This window comes from Pristiophorus japonicus, unplaced genomic scaffold, assembly GCF_044704955.1.
Source record: "Pristiophorus japonicus isolate sPriJap1 unplaced genomic scaffold, sPriJap1.hap1 HAP1_SCAFFOLD_279, whole genome shotgun sequence".
Taxonomy (NCBI): Eukaryota; Metazoa; Chordata; class Chondrichthyes; family Pristiophoridae; genus Pristiophorus; species Pristiophorus japonicus.
The window spans coordinates 310,955-325,017 of NW_027252549.1; the positions used below are offsets into that span (position 1 = coordinate 310,955).

At 42.0% G+C, this 14,063-nt stretch overlaps 1 pseudogene; it reads left to right on the forward strand.

Annotated features, from left to right (window-relative positions):
• Positions 1–6,252: 6,252 nt before the first annotated feature.
• On the forward strand, positions 6,253–11,962 carry LOC139247668 (G-protein coupled receptor 15-like; annotated as a pseudogene).
• Positions 11,963–14,063: the final 2,101 nt, after the last annotated feature.

Here is a 14,063-nt window from a genome sequence, read left to right on the forward strand (position 1 = left end):
TCCCACTACCACGCACTTCGATTGTGCACACCAATCTCTTGTGCGGGATCTTGTCAAAAGCCTTTTGAAATTCCAAATACACCACATCCACTGGTTCTCCCTTTCCACTCAGCTAGTTATCTCTTCGAAAAATTCCACAAGTTTCGTCCATCCTGATTTCCCTTGCATAAATCCATGCTGACTTGGTCCGATCCTGTCACTGCTGTCCAAATGCGCTGCTATTTCATTCTTAATTATTGATTCCATTATTTTCCCCACTACTGATGTCAGGCTAACTGGTCTATAATCACCCCCTTTCTCTCTCCCTCCTTTTTAAAAAGTGGTGTTATATTAGCTACCCTCCAGTCCATAGGAACAGATCCAGATTCGAAAGACTGTTAGAAAATGATCACCAATGCATCCACTATTTCTTGGGCAACTTCCTTAAGTACACTGCGATGCAGTCTACCAGGCCCCGGGGTTTTATCGGCCTTCAATCCCATCAATTTCCTGAACACAATTTCACACCTAATAAGGATATTCTTCAGCTCCTCCTTTGCTCTCGACCCACTGTATCCTAGTACATTCGGAAGGTTATTTGTGTCTTCCTTCGTGAAGACAGAACCGAATTATTTGCTCAATTGGTCTGCCATTTATTTGGTCCCCATCATATATTCACCTGAATCCGACAGCAAGGGACCTACGTTTGGCTTCACTAATCTGTTTCTCTTTACATATTTATAGATGCTTTGGCAGTCAGTTTTATACGTTCCTTGCAAGCTTCTTCTCGTACTCTATTCCCCCACACACCTTAATTAAACCCTTAGTCCTCCTCTGTTGAATACTACATTCTCGCATCCTCTGTTTGTTGCTTTTTCTAGCCAATTTATATGCCTGTTCCTTGGCATTAACACGATCCTTAATTTCCCTAGTTAGCCATTGTTGAGCCACATTCCCCGAATTATTTTTACTCCAGACAGGGATGTACAATTGCTGAAGTTCATCATGTGATCTTTAAACATTTGCCATTGCTTATCCACCGTCAACCCTTTATGTATCCTTTGCCAGTCTATTCTAGCCAATTCACGCCTCATACCATCGAAGTTACCATTCCTTAAGATTTGGACACTAGTTTCCGAATTAACTGTGTCACTGTCCAAATTGATAACTAATTCTACAATACTATGGTCACTCTTCCCCAACTGGCCTCGCACAAAAAGATTGCTCATTAGTTCCATCTCATTACACATCACCCAGTCTAGAATGGCCAGCTCTCTAGTTGGTTCCTCGATATATTGGTATCGAGAACCGTCCCTAATACACTCCAGGAAATCCTCCTCATCCGCATTGCTACCAGTTCGGTTTGTCCAATCAATATGCAGATTAAAGTCGCCCATGATAACTGCTGTACCTTTATTACACACATCCGTTATTTCTTGTTTGATGCTGTCCCCAACTTCACTACTACTGTCTGGTGCTCTGTGCACAACTCCCACTGACGTTTTCTGCCCTTTCTAATTCCGCAGCTCCACCCATACCGATTCCACGTCATCCAGGCTCAGGTCCCTCCTTACCATTGCATTCATTCCCTCTTTAACCAGCAACGCCAACCCGCCTCCTTTTCCTCTCTGCCTATCCTTCCTGAATGTTGAATACCCGTGAATGTTGAGTTCCGAGCCTTCATCAATCTGGAGCCATGTCTCCGTGATGCCAATTATATCATATCCGTTAACTGCTGTCTGCGCAGCTAATTCGTCTACCTTATTCCGAGCACTACTCGCATTGAGACACATAGACTTCAAGCTTGTCTTTTTAACACACTTTGCGCCTTTAGAGTTTTTCTGTAATTTGGCCCTTTTTGTTTTTGGCCGTGGGTTTCTCTGCCCTGCAATTTTACTATTCTCCTTTATATATTTTGCTTCTGCCTCCATTTTATTTCCCTCTGTCTCCCTGCATAGGTTCCCATCCTCCAGCCATGTTAGACTATCTCCTCCCCAAAAGCATTGCCAAACAGAGCTTCCCTTTCATAAACCATGTTGAATCTGCCTAATCATATTGCGATTTTCCAAGAATCCCTTTGGCACGTCTTTTATAATAAATTGGACCATTTTCCATACTACGGATGTCAGGCTCACTGGTCCATATTTCACTGTTTTCTCACTCCCTCCTTTCCTGAATAGCACAGATGCATTTCTACCTGAAAGTCCAGTTGGACCGTTCTCAAATCCACGGAATTCTGGCAGAACAAACCAAAGGCTTACACGATGTCTGCAACCAAATTTCTATCAGCGTAGGATGTAGCGCACTAGGCCCAAGGGAATCACAATATTAGCTTTGACCAGAGTGAGAAATGTAATACGTTAGATTATAATATGTAATCTTTATAACTATAGTTATAAAAATATTATAAATATAATTATTAACCACTGGCGGGCTAATATAGAGAAAATTAGAAAATTATGAAAGAAAAGTATTTTTACATTATTTTTGTGGCTGGTCCAGTTAAGATTCTGTTAAATGGCATATCACTGGATGTAGATGGTATGGGTTTTGAAGATGTTAATGCAACTAAATAGCAAGGAGCGGTGCCTATACTTTTGCTTGTTGGAGATGATCATTGGCTGGCATGTGTGTGTTGCGAATGATACTTGCCAATTATCAGCCCATGGATGAAACTCGTCCAGATCATGCTGCATGTGGTCATGGACATTTCAGTAACTGAGTCGTTGCGAATTAGGAAATATATTATAAGCACATCTTCTGCGATCCACCGTACCTTATATTGATCACTCAATCAGAGTAAACATCAAATCGCATGTGTCCACAGTAACTAACAGGTGGTCAGCCCTCTGGCTGGAACCTCGGGCGCCCTGACCTTGTTCTCCGGTGTCAACACTCCTGATTGGCCCCTTACATCAGCATCCCCACACTTCCATAGCTTTTAGTGAAACATATCTGGCACCTGATTCCTCATTGTCTTCTCTACTGCGGTTTTTCTGGAAGCGAGGAAAAAACAGCTCGAAATTTTCTAGTCTATGTTTTGCAAGGACACATTCGTTGGTTCACAGCAGTTACTTCCTTTCATAATTTTCTCATTTTCTCTATATTAGCCTGCCAGTTGTTACTAATTATATTTATTATATTTTTATAATTATAGTTATATAGATTACATATTATAATTTAACGTATTACATTTCTCACTCTGGTCAAAGTTTATATTGTGATTCTCCTGGGCCTAGTGGCCTACATCCTATGCTAATACAAGTTTGGTTGCCGACATCGTGGAAGTCTTTGTTTTGATGTTCCAGAATTCACTGGATTTGAGAACGGTCCAACTGGACTTTCAGGTAGCAAATGCATCCGTGCTGGTCAGGAAAGAACGGAGCGAGAAAACAGTGACATTTCGGCCAGTAAGCCTGACATCAGTAGAATGGAAAATGGTAGAATTTATTATAAAAGACGTGCCAAAAGGGTACTTGGGAAATCGCAATATGATTAGGCAAAGTGAACATGGTTTTATGAAAGGGAAGTCCTGTTCGATAAAAATGTAAAATTTTTGTGAGGGTGTATCTAATAACATGGATATTTGGATTTTCGGAAGGCGTTCGATAAGTTACCATATAAAGCTGATATAGTTATATTTTTGGTGTCTCGGGGAATCAATAGATTATGGTGATAGGGCGGGAAAGTGGGGTTGAGGTCGCGGATCTGCCAGGATCTTATTGAATGGTGTAACAGGCGCAAGGGGCTAAATCACGCTGCTTATTCTTGTAATTTTAAGAGATTATTACACAAGGTAAGGGCTCATGGTTTTGGAGGCAATATATTATCATAGGTTGAGGATTCGTCAAGAGAGAGTAATCAAAAACAGGTCATTTTCTGGATGGCAGTGTGCTACTAGCCGAGTGCCGCCAGGACCAGCGCTTTTGACTTCGTTATTTACAATCTATATTAATGAATTTAATGAGTGTACCGAGTGTAATACCCCCATGGGTTCAGGTGATACAAAGTGAAGAGGGGAAGTATGCTGGGAGAACGATGCAAATGGAATGCAAATCGATGTAGACATGTTAAGGGTTGGGCCAAGAAGGAGGCTGATAAAGTATCATGTATATATACAGATTCACCTTAGTAGGAAGAAAGGAAAACGATCAGAGACTCGCAAATCTTGATATTCAGAGTAATGTTGGTGTCCAATAGTGCAATAAATTTAACATGCAAGTGCAGCAAGCAATTTGCCTTGATTGCAAGGGCGTTGAGATGGAAGGTTTTGCTGCAATAATATCGAGCTTTTGTGAGACCACACCTGGAGTACTGTATTCAGCTTTCGTCTCCTTAAATTAGGACGAATATATTTGTTTTAGCATGGCTGCAACTAAGGTTCAGTAGGTTATTTCCGAGGGTGAGAGAGATGTCCAATGAGGAGCAATTGAGTAGAATGGGCAGCAATTCTATGGAGTTTCGAAGAATAAGATGAGATTGAAACGCATAAAATTCTTATAGCCGTGGACAGAGCAGATGTTGAGCGGATCTTTTCCGTGGCTGGAGAATTTAGCTTTCTGGTTCATAACCGCAGGATAAGAGATTGGCGATTTAGGATTGAGATCTGGAGAACTTTCCTCAATCAGGAGAACGTGAATCTTTGGATATCTATACACCAGAGGGGTGTGGATGTTCAACGATGGGTATATTCAAGACACACAGAATGTTGGCCTATAATGGAATCAGGGGATGTGGGGATTGGACGGTAATGTGGAGTTCCCGTAGAAGATTAACCATGATTTGTTGAATCGCGGAGCAAGCTCGAGTGTCCATTTGGTCTAATCATGCTGCTTTTTCTTATCTTCCTACATGAGCAAATAATTTCGGTCCAAATGCACGATCAATACGTTTCATCATTTTAAATTCTGACCAAATCACCAGTAACTCTCCCATACTCATGAGAATAGAACACAAAGGAATGCAACCTGTCCTCATAATTTAATACATAAAACCCAGGTGATATTCTGAGGAATCCTCGTGGAACCCTCACCAAGGCCAATATATCCTTCCTGAGGTGAGGTGCACAAATCTGAACCAAGTTCTGCTTTCGGCGAATGACCAAGGCTCTAAACATACTGAGACAAGAGGCGGTGAGGGAATGAAGATGCGTGCAATGGTACAAAGATTGCGGCGGGGAATGAACCCAAAGGTTCAAAATGGAACTGGGGTAAATACAACCTCCTCCAAGACTGGGTATCAGAGGAACAACATGTCCCCACACTGGCAATGCAGGTAGGGATATATCAGAGGCTTCAGGCTAAGGTGTGCAAGTTCCACACTGAATCCAATCAAGGTAATTATCAGGCAGTGCGCTATGTAACTGCTGAATTGGACCTTTCCTAATCGAATGTAACTGTATTGAACTGGACAGCCACACATTAAATTTAACCGTGCTCAACTGGGCCTCACCAGATTGAAGGTAACAGTACTCAACTGGATTTAACTAAACTGAATGCAACTGTGCTGAACTGAACCAGTGCACACTGGATGCAACCGTGCTCAACTGGTCCTGTCTACACTGAATGCAAGCGTGCTAAACTGGATTCATCCACACTGATTGCAACCGTGTTCAACTGGACTGGTCCATACTGAATATAATTATGCTCAACTGGGCTTCTCCACACTGGATGTAACCGCTCAACTGAACCTGTCCAGACTGAAAATACATGTGCTCAAATAGACTTGTCCACACTGAATGTAACTCTGCTGAACAGGACCTATCCACAGGGAATGTGCAGACACCTGAGTTAAAGTGAGTGATCAGTCTTGGAGCTAGATACTTGTGGCAAATGTTTACTCGGACAGGGGCTGAATAATGACAGGAGCGAAAACGTGCTGCGTTTGCCTGCTGCAGGATCAGAATTTATCTGGTCAGGTGCATCTTGTGCTGAGAGCACTTAACACCGCATTAAGGGCTTTAAAAGCTCGCACAATGCTGACTCTCACCATGTCAACCACATATTTAGATTTTTATAATATTTTATGAAGTAATGTCGTCTTGTACTCTCTGGGAATTACACTTAATGCCCGTGTCCGAGCTGTCTATATATATTCCACGCCGGAAAACCGTAAAGATGATCCCGCCAGCGGCTGCATTAATCTTTCTGTTTCAATACGTGTAATTAGTTCACAAGATCACGCCACCTGATGATGTCCCTGGAGCCTTGCATCATGTACAAATGTGATAATCTCTGAGTGTTGGGAAGGGCGTGCTCGAAGCTTCTGCAGAAAATGCACGGGTCACCAAAAGGTTTGGTATTTGCCATTTACTATCCCGTCATTGCAGCTATCGGGGTTCCAGGGAAATATTCCTGTTAGTTACTAGATATGCGAATGATCAGTCAACTGTATCACTCTTACTAATTACCGCTGTCGCTTTTCCCCTTTAACTTGAATATTTCTGCTGCTTCAAGGCCTATTTTATCTCATTTAACGGAATAATTTCTTTCCATTAACGGAATCACTACCTATTTTTGAGTGTCTGATTCTCAAATATTTGTTTTATTGTGTTTTACACAGAGCCGCCTCTTCAGCGCTATCAGTTTATTTGTTCAGAGTGATGGTTTATTGAAATTGAACAGTATATCGCACTGTGAGTGGTATCACATTATAACTGTACAAATATTTCCTTTGTGTTATTGGCCCTCACTGTGAATTAATGTTATCAAACCAGTATGATCCTGCATATATATTGTTTATTGTGTTATTTGTATTTGGTTGTGAAATGGTATTATCACACTATTATATAGTACATATATTTGCCATTTTGTTAGTCGTATTTCACTGTGAATCGTGTTATGACACTATTATAATTGTGTATATATAATTCCTATTGTGTTCTTGTTACATCACTGTGAGTGGTATCATACTAACATAACTGTACATACATTTCCATTTGTGTTTTAGATATTTAAGTGTGAATAGTATCAAACTAATATTACTCTGAAGACATAATTCCAAATGTGTTTTTGGTATTTCATTCTGAATGGTATCTCACTAGAATAACTGTGCAGATGTAATTCCTACCGTGTTTTAGGCATTTACCTTTGAGTCGTATCACACTATTATTACTATACATATATTTCCTGTTGTGTAATTGGGTTTTCACCGTGAGTGGTATCACACCATATAACTATGAAGATATATTAGCTTTTTTATATTACTAGTATTTCAATGTGCGTGGTATTAGAACACTATCATAATCATGTGCTTATATTTGCTGGTACTTCTTCTCATTCAGTATCGTGTATTTGCTGTTTACGATGCGGTATCATGTACACTGGGAGATCATATGAACATAGGAAAATAAGAAATAGGTGCACGTTAAGGCCATTTTCCCCCTGGATCCTGCTCCGCCATTCAGCAAGAGCACTGCTGATCTGACCATGGACTCAGTTGCACTTCCCCGCCCGCTTCCCGTAACACTTTATTCCCCTATCGCTCACAAATCTGTCTATCTCAGCCTTAAATATACTCAAACAATCAGCGTCCGCAGATCTCTGTGGCAGATAATTCCATAGACTTAAACCCCTCTGAGAGAAGAAATTCCTCCTCATCTCAGTTTTTCATGGACGGCTGCCCCTTATTCTGAATCTATGCCCACTAGTTTTTGTTTCGACTATGAGTGGACATAACCTCTCCACATCCACCTTGTCGAGCCAGCTTATTATGCTATACGTTTCATTAACATCACCTCTCAGTCTTATGAATATTGAGTATGGGCCAACCCTGCTCTACCTATATTCATAAGTCAACCCCCTCATCTCCAGAATTAACCAAGTGAACATTCTCTGAACAGCCTCCAATGGAAGTATATCCTTCCTTACATACGGCTCCCAAAACTGTATGGAGTACGTTAGGTTTGGCCTCACGAATACCCTGTACAGATGTAGCAGGACATATCTGCTTTCATAAACTATAACCCTTGCATAAAGGCCAAGATTCCATTTGCATTTTTGATTGCTTGCAAACACTGGTCTGGTGATCGCTTTGCTAAACATCTTCAGTCAATTGCACGTGTGAAACTGAGCTTCCATTCTTCTCTTGTTTTATTCTCCACCTCACTCCCACTATCAGTCCTCGGCCTCCAACACTATTCCAGTGAAACTCACCGCAAACTCGAGGATCATCTCCTCATCTTTCGATTATGTACTTTACAAACTTCCGGACTTAATATAGCATTCACATTTTCAGATAATAACCACTATTTTTTTTCTGGACAGCAGCTGTTTATAATGATTCTGCTGTTACCCTTGAAACTTCTGCTCGACCCATATATTGTTTCTTTTCTTGCTGCATTGGTCTGCTTTTTTCGCTTTGACCATTATCCTTTTTGTCATATAACCATTCCTGCCATCTACGCAATCACTGACCTTCCTTTTTTTTCTTTCCTCCACACCACCCCCCCGCTTTACTAGCCTCTCCAATTGCATCTCTTATCTTTATTTAGTTCCGACAAAAGGTAATCGACCTGAAATGTTAAGTCTGCTCCTCTCTCCACCGATGCTGCCTGACCTGCTGAGTGTTTCCAGCATTTTCTGTTTTTGTTTCAGATTTCCAGTGTCTGTATAATTTTGCTTTTGTACATTTAATTACCATTGTGCTTTTGTTGCTGTCCTGATAGACATGTTTTCAGCAGCAACAAAGTGAGTTTATGCAGCTAATTTAACATCGTAAAATGCTTTGATGGAGCGTTATTGAAACACATTTTCGCACCGAGCCATAAAAGAGAAATTAGCTCAGCAGAAGGTTGGGCAAATGGTTAGATATTTACCAGATTCTTAAACGAGGAGATAGGCAATGCTCTCGGAGTGATGTAGGTTAGGAGCATCTTAAAGAGGTCGGAAGGAGCGAAGCTATTAATGGATTTGCAAACAATGTTGAGAATTTTAAAATCGCGTTATTGCTGGACGAGGAGCTTATGTAGTTCAGCGAGCAAAGGAGTGACCGGGACTTAATACGATTAAGGATACGTGCAGCAGGAGTTGGGAAGAACTCACGTTTATGGATTGTGAAATGTGGGAAACCAACGAGGTTAGCATTCGAATAGTTACGTAAAGAGGTAACAAAGACATGGATGATGGTTTCACTGCTTATGTTGTGAGACAGGGGTGAAAACAGGCGCTGTTAAGGAGGTGGGAATTATCGGTCTTGGTGGTCGAGCGATATGTGGTTGGAATCTCAATTCAGGGTAAAATAGATCCCCAACTTTGTGAACTGTCTGGTCTGACAAAAGCAGTTGTCAGGCACAGGGATAGAGTCGGTGGCAAAGGAATAGTCTTGGTGGCAGGAACAAAGACAATGGCTTCGTTCTTCCCAATATTTAATTGGAGAAAATGTAAGCTCATTCTGTTCAAGAAATCAAACTTCAATCGAAAACCTAAAAATTGAAAGAAAAGTTAAAATACATTGTGAAGGAAAACTAGCAACTGATATAAAAACAATTTGTAAAAGCTTCAACCAGTATGTAAAAAGAAAGAGAGTATCAGAAGTCATTATTCGTCACTTCGAGACTGAGAGGAGAAATCAATATAACGAATAAGGAAATGACAGAAACGTTACATAAATGTTTTGCATTTGTACTCACTGTAGAAGATGCAAAAAGCAACCTAAAATCTTGGGGTACCACGGGACTAAGGAGGTTGAGGAGTTTAACATAATTAATATAAGTAGAGAAAAAGTACGAAAGAAACAAAGGGAATAAAACCGACAAAACACCTGGACTTTGCGGGCTCCATCCTAGAGTTCTAAAAGAGGTGGCTGCAGAGATAGTGGATATAATGCCTTTGATATTTAAAAATTATCTATAATCTGGAATGTTCCCAGCGATGCAATGTAACAAATGTAACATCGTTATACAAGAAAGGAGGGAGAGAAAAACTGAGAACTACCGGCAAGTTAGCCTGATATTTCGCGTCGGGAAAATACTGGAATCCATTGATAAGAATGTGGTATCAAGGCACTTAGATAATCATAAAATGTTTAGACAGAGTCACAAGGTTTTCAGCAAGGGCAATTGTTTTTTGCAATAAATTTTAGAGTTTTTTTAGTAAATAAATATCAGGGCACATAAAGGAGAAGCAATGGATGCAGTTTATGAAATTCCATAAGGCATTCCATAAGATGACTCAGAAAAGGTTATTACACAAGGTTTAATGGGTTTGGAGGTATTATATAATCATGGATAGATAATTGGATAATGGACAGAAAACAAAGCGTCCGGGTAAACAGGTCATTTTCAGGTTAGTAGGATGTAACGAACGGGGTGCCACAAGAATCAGGGCTCGGGCCATTCCTATTTAAAATCGATATTAATGATGTTGATGAAGGGACCCAGTGCAATTTATCCAAGATTGCTGACAATACAAAGGTAGTTAGGACAGTAAGCTCTGAGGAGAACACAATGCGTCTGGAACGGGCTTTAGATAGACAAAGTGAATGGCCAATAAGATGGCAGCTTGAGTATAATGTATGGGAACGTGAGGTTATTCACTTCGGTCGGAAGCATAGAAAAACAGAATATTTTCTGAATGGTGAGAAAATGTTGAATATTGTTGTTCAGCAAGATTTAGGTATTCTTGTGCAAGAAACGCAGGGAAATTGACTGCAGGTGCAGCAAGCAACAAAGAAGGCAAATGACATGTTGTCCTTTATTGCTAGTTGGTTGGAGTGTAAGAGTAAGAAAAACTCGCTCCAATTGTACAGGGCCTTAGTGAGTGCACAATTGAAGTACTGCCCACAGTTTTATTTGACTTGGAGGCAGTACATCGGAGGGTCACCAGACTCATTCCTGGGATGAGAGAACTGTCTTACGATGAGAAATTATATAAAATGTAACGATTCTCTCTGCAGTGTTCTCACCCACATTAACTCCCTCTTCCTCCTTCTTACAAATATTCACTCTCTTCTTCTTTGTCACAGAAATTAACCTACTCTCCCTCTTTCTCACACAAACTAACGAGCTCTCTCACTCTGTTACACATTCACTCTCTCTTGCTATCTCTCACATTCTCGCTCTCTATCTGTTACAGCTAACTTGGCAGTGATTGTGATCCTACCCCGAGGAAGGTGCGGTCTCTCCAGATGTATCACTCAGTATCTCGTTTCCATGGCGGTGACGGATCTCCTGGTCATTGCAACTGCCGTGATATTAAAACGGATTGTAGGTATTTATTTCCCATTAAGTTTCCTATCCCTCACTCCGTTTTGTAGTTTCCGTATTGCTCTAATCTATGCAGCCATCGACTGTTCTTCCTGGTTAACGGTGGCTTTCATCTTTGATCGATATGTAGCCATTTGTTGCCAGAAGCTGAAAACAAAATATTGCACCGAGAAAACTGTGGCAGTGGTTATTGGAACGGTTTGTGCCCTGAGCTTCTTAAAAAATACCTTCTTGTATTTTTTATATGAAACTTTGTATACAGTTACCAGTACACCCTGGTTCTGCAGCATAAAAATAACATTTTATACCTCTCCTGCATGGGTCGCTTATGACTGGATTTTCCATATTTCAACCCCATGTATTCCATTCATTCTGATTTTACTGCTCAATACTCTGACTGTCAGACACATTCTAGCGGCCAGTGGAGCCCGCAGGAGACTCCGGGCCCACAGCAATGAAGAGAATTAGAGCGACCCAGAAATTGAGAAGCGGAGAAAGTCCATCATCTTGCTCTTTTCTAGCTCAGGCAGTTACATCTTTTTTAATGTGTTATTAATTAGAACTTTCATCTATGTCCAGATTGGGAGAGTTAGTTATTTCGCAGGATCTAGTATCAATGAATCAAATATTATTCTGGAGGAAAGCGGATATATGCTTCAATTTTTGAGTTCCTGCATCAACCAGTTTATTTATGCAGGTACCCAGAGTAAGTTCAGAGAGGAGCTTAAGAAGGGAATGAAATATCCACTGAGACATATTGTTAATTTATTACAATGCTGAAAATATTAAAGTATAATATGAATTGCACGTTATATTCCGTGCAGTGCTCTTCTTGCGGGTGTGAGAAAAGGTATCCCCTCCCAAGATACACATTCACAAAAACAAAGAATCTTACCGAATTTGAAATTAAAAATGTATGAAGCACATTGCATTAGTGCACCATTCAGTGTTGCAATCGATTGTCAGTTAGTTTCCTTTTCTCATTTCGGTGCTGACGCAGGCCTGCGGCATTCCCACCAATCCCGAAGGCCCTGGATTTTTTCTAAATTCAGGCGGGAGACTGAGAGTCTGACCTACAACCTGTCATTGGAGATCAAGGTCAAATGTTAAAGGAAGGGCCCCAATATCCCATTACCTCCTCTCTCGCCCCAGGTAATGCTTTCGATCCCGAGTGTGAGACACAGTGGGCAATGTGAGCCCGCACTGTCCCCACATTTTTTTCCCACTCACTGGGTAATGCAAGCCCGCGCTGTTCTCACACATTGTTCGCATTCACTGGGTAATGGGAGCCAATACTGGCCCCACACATTTTCCTCACTCACTGCGCAATAGGAGCCCGCATCGTCCCCACACATTGTTCCCACTCACTGGGCAATGGGAGCCCACATTGTGCCCGCACATTGTTCCCCATTCACTGGGCAATGGGAGCCCGCACTGGCCCACACATTTTTCCGTTCACTCCGCAATGGGAGCCTGCACTCTCTCCACACTTTGTTCGCACTCACTGGGCAATGGGAGCCGGCACTGGCCCGACAAATTGTTGCAACTCACTCGGCAATAACTGCACTCTCCCCACACGTTGTTCACATTCACTCGGTAATGGGAGCCCCCAATGTGCGCACACTTTATTCCCCACTCACTGGGCAATGGGTGCCAGAACTGTCGCCACACACTATTCCCGCTCACTGTGCAATGGGAGCCGGCACTGGACTCACATAAATTTTCCACTCATTGAAAAATGAGATCCAGCACTGTCCCCACACATTGAGCAATGACCACACTGTCTGCACACATTGTTCCCCACTCACTGGGCAATGGGAACCCGCACTGTCCGCACACAAATTTCCCCATTCACTCGGAACAGACGGCACTGTCCTCACACATTTTTTCCACTCACTGGGCAATGGCGGCCCGCATTATGCCTGCACATTTTTCACAGGCACTGGGCAATGACCGCACTGTCCCGACACATTGTTCCCACTCACATGGCAAAGGCAGCCCGCACTCTCCCCTCATATTGTTCCCCACTCACTTTGCAATGGGACCTTGCACTGTCCCCACATAGTGTTCACACTCACTGAGCAATGACCGCACTGTCCACACATATTGTTCCCCACTCACTGGGCAATGACCGCACTGTCGCAGACATTGTTGCAACTCATTGGTCAATGGGAGCACGCACTGTCCCCACACATTTTTACCACTCACTGGGTAATTGAAGTCCGCACTCACCCCACACATTGTTCTACTGTCACTGGGCAACGGGAGCCTGAACTCTCTCCACACATTGTTCCCCACTCAGAGGCAATGGGAGCGCGCACTGTCCCCCCACATTCTTCTCACTCACTGGGCAATGGGAGCTCGCAATCTCCCTACACTTTGCTCCCCATTGACTGCATAACACTCGATGGTCGCGCGGTCTTCACGCGATTTTCTCTGCTAACTCTACAACGCTCCATGTCCGCTTACCTGTGTCCATAAACATATTAACAGAGGGATTGCTGCAAGGAAAGGACAATCGACCGTGTAGGTTGTTATCTGCCATCCAAACAGAGTTGTTTTCTAATCAAGGCAATTAACCTCTATCAACCAGCCTGCAATAAACCCACACACGAGGCGAGTATAACCCCAGTGTCATGACTCATGTTAATTCTTAAATGTCTCCCCTGAAAGATTTCTTCATGAAATAAGTCGATACAATTCGCTTTAAACTGTATAATTTCTGAATGCTTCCAACGTATCTCAAGGGTGATTCTGCATAGATTGACCACTCGCCCTTTGAAATAATGTTTCCACAGAATATGTTGAATATATCCACTTGAAGCGCATGCCCAGTCCTCCAGTCCGACTGTTCTGCCCAAGGTGCCAATCCTGGCCATGG